General features: G+C 48.3%; 1 pseudogene; it reads right to left on the bottom strand.

Moving 5' to 3' along the window:
* Nucleotides 1-810: 810 nt before the first annotated feature.
* LOC101328246 (small ribosomal subunit protein eS17-like) lies at nucleotides 811-7,739 on the bottom strand (annotated as a pseudogene).
* Between the last annotated feature and the right edge of the window lie 758 nt (nucleotides 7,740-8,497).

Here is an 8,497-nt window from a genome sequence, read left to right as displayed (position 1 = left end):
GGCTGTCGAAAGGAATCCTCTCACCTCTCCACTGTTGGGATATGTGTGGGTTTTGTGGGATATAAACTGGTTAGCACGTGCAAAGAGCGTGGGGGATGGGGTGTGGGAAGCCGCCTGGGAACCCTGAATATTGGGACAGGGAGGGGCGAGGAACCACAGGACTGGATCTTGAGGCTGGCAATCCTGAGGGTAACGGAGAGGAACGATCTGGCTTCTGAGCAGGAGGTTTGGGACTTGGGTTTCCAAGCTCAAGTCTGGGATTTGAACCTCCCCACCCACAGCGCCCCCGCCCCCGGCCCCGCCCCCGCTCAACCTCACTATAGAAGTTGGGTGAGACAGAAGTCTCACCTAGTTGGGGGTTTGGGCGGTGTCCTCAGAAGCTCTTGTGTGGATTGGGGGAGGGCACAGGCCCCTGGGTGTTCCGCCCAGAATCTCCCACACCCTTTGGTGAGTCATTCTAACTGGTCCCAGCCCAAGGGGTCAGTGCCCATGCTTCTGGCCAGGTGGGGAATCCAGCTTCTAAAGGACGGGAGGAGGAGGTGGGAACCAAGTCAGGCCCAGTGGACGCTCCCCACCCCGACCCCCAACAACATCTCCAGCAGCAGCTTGGAGTGGACTAGACTCGGGATGCTTGCGTCCCCCTTGTCCTGAGACTTCCAAGAGTGAAACTCTTTTAAGTACTTCGGGATGCAGGACAGTTGGAGCCAGCCCAGAGCTCGGAGGACTGAGGCTAACGAGGGGGATCGTTATTTCCTGGGCGACACCCCCTGCCAGTATTCCCGAAGAAGCTGTTATGGAGCAATGAGTGCTTTAGCGCCTCACTCCTTCCCCGGGGTCAGGCGCCAGGCCGGCTGGCCTGTGAGAGGAGTGGGGAATGGCTGTTATCTTCTCCACCCAGTCCCTGCCTGCCTGAGGCAATAATCACACCTGCAGGGAGGGTGAGGAGGGCGGTTACTTTGGGGAGGGTTACGCCCAAACTGAAGGGTTTGAACCTAATTTTCATTCCTCAGGCTGTGATCCTCAGATCCTTACTTATCTCCCAGGGTAATTTAGCCATTCTTTCTCTCCTTTTTCCTTTGTGGAGCTGCCTGATGGTCTTTGAATGGAAGTTCCTTCCTTACCTCTGACGTGGAATAGAGTGGTTCCCAAAGCTGGCGCAGGAGCCAGGCTGCCAGAGTTCAAATCCTGGCTCCACCACTTACTAGCTGTGTGACGCTGGACAAATCCCTTAGCCTCTCTGTGCTCTGATAAGGGTAAACTGAGGTGAAAGTGTGGAACACAGAAAATAGGGTGTGTGCCTTCCCCAGTTCTTGCTAAAAAGCCTGGGGGCTTCTATAGGGAGAGGTAATCTTTATTCTCCAGATAAAGCTCCTCCCTGTTTTCCCACCTACCCTCAAATCTGATGGGGGCCCTCTGATCCCAGATGCGCAGGACACGCGGCCATGGCTCACGGGCCCAGCCGCTCTGTGGCATGTGGGATCTTCCCAGACCGGGGCACGAACCCGTGTCCCCTGCTTCTGCAGGCGGACTCTCAACCACTGCGCCACCAGGGAAGCCCAAGGCTTCATAGTTTTAAACACCAGGTGTTAACTGCAAAGACAGGTGATGAAGGTGATGAAGGCAGGGACAGACCTGATTTGTGATAAATCCCAAGCTCTTAGCACCCTGGGCTCACATCCAGGCTGGGTGCCAAGGCTGCCTTCTCTTCCCAGCCCTGGGGCCTTGAGACTCAGCCTCGGAAAGTGGTGTTTCCGTGGCTAGGGTCATCTGAGCAAAGACTGGCCTAGACCCCGCTCTTTGGTCGTTTTGTAGTGAGCCAGTGGCCCCTGCCCCGATCACTCTCCTTCATCTGTCCTCCTCTGCCAGGGACTTGGGCTAATCCAAGGATGCTGGAAAGGCTTGCCTATGCGTACATGTTTTATATACAGGGGAGCTCAAATCCAGGATGTCAGTGTTGAAGGGCCTTTAGCGGCCCTTGGCTGACCCCTTCCCAGGGGGAATGAGGAAGGCTGAGACTTGAAGTGGGAAGTGACTTACCAGTTTTGGAGGAAAGAGACCAGGGTTCACAAGGTCTGAACCGAGCGCTAGCTCCACCCATTTGCTGAGTGACCTTGGGCTAGTTGTTTCCTCTCCCTAAGCCCCAATTTCCTCAACTTGCTCAAATTTGAATGTCTGAGTGTGTCTCCCGAGCATAGGTGATCCTGGTTGTTTCCAATTCTGGAACAGAGCAGAACATGGGCTTTGCAGCCAGACCATCTTTGTTAGAATCTCCAACCTGCCACTGCCCAGTTAAGGGACTTCAACAAATTTCTTCATGTGTAAAATGGAGATAACAGACCAACCTCATAGTGTTGTGAGAATTACATACATTTAGAACAGCTCCTGGCACAAAGGAGCTTGGTTGTTATTGATTACATGTATATCTGAACGTGTATGTGCACACGTGTACACGTGTGGGGAGGTACGACTGAAAGTGGGCATCGGTATTTGCATCTCCACGTGTGTCTTCATTGGACTATAGGGCCTCTTGTTTCCTTTTAAGGTCTATTATATGAAATTCTGAAATATAAGCACCCCCTGCCTGCAGCTCCTCCAAAGCTTTTGGGATCATCCCTGGAGTGAAGGTGACCTTCCTTCTCTACCTCCCAAAGTGTTTTTCATTCCTTCCTCTTAGTGTCTCAAGTTCCCCAGTGCCCCTGCAGAAAGAGTGCCCCTTGGGGTCCTCCCACAGCTGGGAGACTGGCTTGCCTGGGTCTCTCTGCTCTGCCCCGCTTTCTTTCATCCACCCTCCACGCTTCATTCTAGTGTCACTTGGAAAGTTCAGATACCTCTTAGAGATTCAGGAAGGAGACCAAGAAGGAAGAGTCGGGTGTGTGTGTGTGTGTGTGTGTGTGTGTGTGTGTGTGTGTGTGTGTGTGTTGGGGGCAGGGAAGGGTTAGGACAGAGGAAAGATTTCTCCAAATCATCAGTTGCTTTAAAAGAAAGCCTATATTTAGCTAAGCTTAGAGGGTTTGTAAATATGTATTTTGCAAAGCAGACAGCCATAGCCGTCGGAGCTCCAGAGATATGCAGGGAGGTCAAAGAAAAAAAAATAACTGGAAAGATTGAGCAATATTATTTTGTCATCAGCAGATTCGTAGAACTGCTCCAACTGCTATTATTACACATTCCTGTGTTTTGATGTTGGTTTCTGTTTTTCATCTGCTCTCTGGATCTGCAGTGGATGCCTGGGGAAGAGACTGGCTCTCAGAGTCACCTTCCCACCAGCCTTTGCCTCACCTGCCCAAGGTCAAAGGAGAGAGAATCCTGGCCCTGCCAGCTCCCCTCCCAACTGGTTCCACCGGGCTCGGCCAGGCTGCATGCGCCTGGCCTAGGTACTGTCTGCAAAGCCAGCTTTCAGGCTCCACACTCAATCCTTTGCACTTCAGGTGGCCTTGAGGGTGAGGGTTGGGTGACAAATGTTGCCACTTCAGGGCAGTTCTACTTTAGAGAACTCTTGTTTCTGAGAGAAAAAAAAAAGAAAAAGAATGTGCACTTACTTTTTTACTTTTAGTTTGAAAAGTTTCTTTAAAAATAAGAAAAGTTCAGGGAATTCCATGGCAGTCCAGTGGTTAGGACTTGGTGTTATCAGTGCCATGGGCTCAGGTCTGATCCCTGGTCGGGGCCAAAAAAAAAGGAAAAGTTCAGAGAATCACATAACAAACAGAATTTATAAATGCTGTCAGAGACTTCCCTGGTGGTCCAGTGGTTAAGACTCCACACTCCCAATGCAGGGGGCACAGGTTCAATCCCCTTTCTCTTTTTTAAAATTAATTAATTTATTTATTTTTGGCTATGTTGGGTCTTCGTTTCTGTGCGTGGGCTTTCTCTAGTTGCGGAGAGCGGGGGCCACTCTTCATCGCGGTGCGCGGGTCTCTCACTATCTTGGCCTCTCTCGTTGTGGACCATGGGCTCCAGACGCGCAGGCTCAGTAGTTGTGGCTCACGGGCCCGGCTGCTCCGCAGCGTGTGGGATCTTCCCAGATCAGGGCTCGAACCCGTGTCCCCTGCATTGGCAGGCAGGTTCTCAACCACTGCGCTACCAAGCCCCAATCCCCTTTCTCTTTATCCCCAGTCCTGTTGCCCACCCTACCCACTCTCACAAATTTGGAATGCATCCTTTATAGCCCATAATTTTAAAAATTAATTAACTAATTAATATTTTGGCTGCGTTGGGTCTACGTTGCTGCACGCGGGCTTCCTCTAGTTGTGGCGAGCAGGGGCTACCATTGCGGTGCGCGAGGTTCTCACTGCGATGGCTTCTCTTGTTGCAGAGCACCGGCTCTAGGCGCGCGGGCTTTAGTAGTTGTGGCACGCGGGCTTAGTTGCTCTGCGGCATGTGGGATCTTCCCGGACCAGGGCTCAAACCCGTGTCCCCTGCATTGGCAGGCGGATTCTTTTTCTTTTTTTTTTTTGCAGTATGCGGGCCTCTCACTGCCGTGGCCTCTCCCGTCGCGGAGCACAGGCTCCGGACGCGCAGGCCCAGCGGCCACGGCTCACGGGCCCAGCCGCTCCGCGGTATGCGGGATCCTCCCGGACCGGGGCACGAACCCGCGTCCCCCTGCACCGGCAGGCGGACTCCCAACCACTGCGCCACCAGGGAAGCCCGGCAGGCGGATTCTTAACCACTGCGCCGCCAGGGAAGTCCCTAGCCCATAATTCTTAAATTACCATTTTTAATTGTCAGATATACATAACATAAAATTTACTATTTTAACCATTTTAAGTGTACAGTTCATTGGCATTAAGTACACTTGCCTTGTTATGCAACCATCGCCATTATCCATCTCCAGAACCTTTTCATCTTTCCAAACTGAAACTCTCTACCCACTAAACAATAACTCCCCAGGCCCCACCCCCGAGCCCCTGGCAACCACCATTCTACTTCCTGTCTCTATGAATTTGACTACTCTAGGTACAGCATATAAATGGAATCATACCGTATTTGTCCCTTTGTGACTAGTTTATTTCGAATAGCAGGATGTCCTCAAGATTCACCCACGTTGTAACATATGTCAGAATTTCCTTACCTTTTAAGTCTAGCCCATAATTTCATACTTTCCCTACACATTTAAGTATTCATAAAGCAGCGTATGGTAATGTTTTCTGTATTATTAAAATGTATATAATGACCATCATGCTGTGTGTATCATTTTGCGTCTTTTTTTCACTTGAGGTGTTTTCCACGATGCAGCCACATTAATACATGTGGCTTTGGTTCATTCATATTAACTTCTGTTTTCTATTTCATCATATGAATAAGCCACAACTTATTCATCAGTTCCTCTACTCATGGGCCTTTTAGTTGTTTCTGTGTTTTGCTGTTATAAGCAGGGCTGCGATGAACACCCTTGTGCTTGTCTAACCCATCTCTGGAGTGCACAGCTCGGAGCAGGAAGCCAGGGTTGCAGGCACCCTGTCACCTAGACTAGTACTGCCAAGCTGCTCTCTAAGCCAGTTTATGCTTTCACCACCAGCATTTGTACAAGATGTCCTATCTGACCACATCCTTGCCAACATCTGCTCTTGTTAGACTTTCTATTTTTGCCAATCTGATGGGTGTGAAGTGGTATCTCATTTGAATCTGCATTCCCTGCCTCTGAGGTAGAGCATCTTATCATGCTTATTGGCCATCTGGGTTTCCTCCAGGCAAATTGCTTACGTCCACATCCTTTGCTCTCCAGTGCAGCTGTTGATACAAGTTACAGAAAGCCCAACTAGAAGTCGTTTAAGCAAAAAAGGGAATTTTATTATCTCACATAACAAGGAGTCCCAGGTTTGGTTCATTTAGAGACTCAACTATGACATCAAGGAAGAGGTTCTTTCCATCTGTCTATAAGACCCTCCTCATGTTGGTTTGCTTCCTAGACTGGCCCCACCATGGTCCATGATGGCTGCCTCAGCTCCGGGCGTCTCATGCAGACAACAGTGTCCAGAGGCAGAAGAAAGTGGATGCTTTCTTCTCAGTGTCTTTTTCCTAGAGGCCCACAGGAGCTCTTCCTTCTGGTCTCAGTGGACAGAACTGCATCCAGGTCCACACCTAAACTAATCGTTGACCAGAAGAACTGTATTATCATGCTCTATTTAGACCAATCACTGTTCACCTGATGCAGATGGGGAAGGCCCAGCCTCACCCAAAGCCTAGACCCCTGACTTTTGAATCAGGATTCTGTTAGCAAGGAATAAGGGAAAGACTGCCCTTTGGGGTGGCACTCAAAAGTTCTGTGCTTGCTTTATTGATTTGTAGGAGCTCTTTACATATCCTGGATACTAACTTTTTATCTGCTTTATGTGCTGCCGATATTATCACCTAGGCTGTTGCTTGTCTTTTAACTTTGTTTATAACGTCATTTTCATAGAAGAAATCTTTTTTTTTTTGGTGATGTAATGAAATCAATCTTTTGTGAGTTGTGTCTCTCATCTAAGAAAACTTTTCCTGCTCTGAGATCTCCTACATTTTCTTCTAATTATTTTAAAGTTTTGTTTCTCACTTTTAGGTCTTTAATCCATCTGGAATTAATATTTATGGATGAAAAGTCAACTGTCACAACACTTTTTATTGAGTTGCCTATTCTCTCTCATTACATTGCAATGCCACTGCCATCATAAATCACATTTCCACATATGCTTGGATCTGTTTCTGGGCACTCTATTCTATTGATCTCTTTGTCTAGCCCAGCACCAATACCACATTGTTTTAATTACTATCGCTTTCAAATAAGTCTTCGTTTCAGAATTGTCTAGTCTATTCTTGGTCCTCTGCTCTCCCATATGAATTTTAGAATCATTGCTTAGCTCTTTGAAAAATCCTGTTGGAATATTCAGCGGACTTGCCTTGAATCGACATATTTTTATGGAGAGAACTGTCTTAGTGACATTGAGGCTTCTCATCCCTAAACTTAATACATCTCTCAATTTATTCTTTTTTTAGCCTATAGTTTTTATGGTTTTATAGCCTATAGTTTTTCTTCACAAATATCTTCAGATATCTTTTCTAATATTTTTCTGGGTTCTGTACAATTTTAATTTTATTGTGAATTATTTCTTTTTAAAAAGATATTACAGTTTCTAATAAATTATTGCTTGTGTATAGAAACACTGCTGAATTTTGTATTTTATTTGTATTTGGATGTTAAACTTTGTCCAGCAACCTTGCTGATCTCTCTTAATAGCTCTGACAACATGCCTATGGAATCTCTTGGGTTTTCTATATAATCATACCATCTGCAAAAAAAAGTCTGAGTCTTTTTTTCCTTTTTTTTTTTTTTGGTCCCAAGGTTTACGGTGAAAATATTACAGCACAGCAGAGTCAACTGGCTCCATGGTGTTTTGAAATTCATCCCAGCTGTGGGCTGAGTGACCTGCAGGTTGGACAGATTGCCAAAGTTCAAGAGCTTCAGCATTTCCTTCGTGTCAGGATCTACTTCAATGATCTCCTGATCCAGGGCTGAGACCTCAGGCACATAATTCTCTCTCCTCCTGCAGCTTAATGGAGACACTTCTCACTGGGCCTCTCTGAAACTGCTTCATCAGATGTGTGACATAGCCTGCTTTCTCCCTGCGAAGCTTCTTGCTGGGAATAATGGCCACCTCCTCGCACACACGCTTGTTGGTGCAGAATTCGTTGCCCAGGAACTTGTATTATTTCTCATTGACGACCCGGGCCACCTTCTTCACGGTTTTGGTGTGAACGTGGCCCATGTTGGCAGGTCCTTGGTAAAAGAGTGAGATTTTGTTTCTTTTATTTCCTAATCCTCTATCGCTGAGTGGTAGCTTCTAACTCTGACCTCTCCCAGCTCCTGGGCTGTGCCAGTGGGCTGGCCCTGGGCGGCTCCTGCCTTGCACTGTTATAAATAAAAGACCCCTTACTCTCTCCAGAGCTTTACAGTTTACAAAGCACTTTTTCTTCCGTTATCTCGTGGACCCATATTGCCCCCACTTTACAGAAAGGGAAGGGCTGTAAGCTCCAAGTGCAGCAATCGAGCTGTGCGGAACACTGCGCTGTGAAGCCTCAGACAGTCCCCCTCCTTCTGTGTTTCTCCTCTAAGCTAAAAAGTTTGGCCAGGGATGGTCTCTGGCATGCTCAGACTCATGATTGATAGCTTTGGGCGGCCACGAGGCTCAAGGAACCCCTCTGAAGACTGAAGTTCACCGATAAAAGGGGGGTAAGATTCTGGGTACACTTAGGTCCTCAGGCTGGTGTCCCCAAACGTCGTGGGGGTGGGGAAAAATGGAAGTGTTTCAAGTCGGAGAAATGATATAAATGATGGAGAGAGTGGGAAACAGGGCATTGTCTCCAGTGCCCTGCCTCCTCGCGGGTTCTCCTCCCTGTTTGGAAGAACATCCTCCGGACCCGGAAGGGGAGGACGAGCAAGGGCTAGAGGCCGTGGGTCCCCTCTTCCGTCGCCCCCTCTAGCCGCCGAGCTTAGCAAGCACCTCTGACGCGTATCCGTAGCCTG

Source organism: Tursiops truncatus, chromosome 20 (assembly GCF_011762595.2).
Source record: "Tursiops truncatus isolate mTurTru1 chromosome 20, mTurTru1.mat.Y, whole genome shotgun sequence".
NCBI classification, from domain to species: domain Eukaryota; kingdom Metazoa; phylum Chordata; class Mammalia; order Artiodactyla; family Delphinidae; genus Tursiops; species Tursiops truncatus.
The sequence above is the reverse complement of the archived record's forward strand: the minus strand, read 5'-3'. Positions and strand labels throughout refer to the sequence as shown.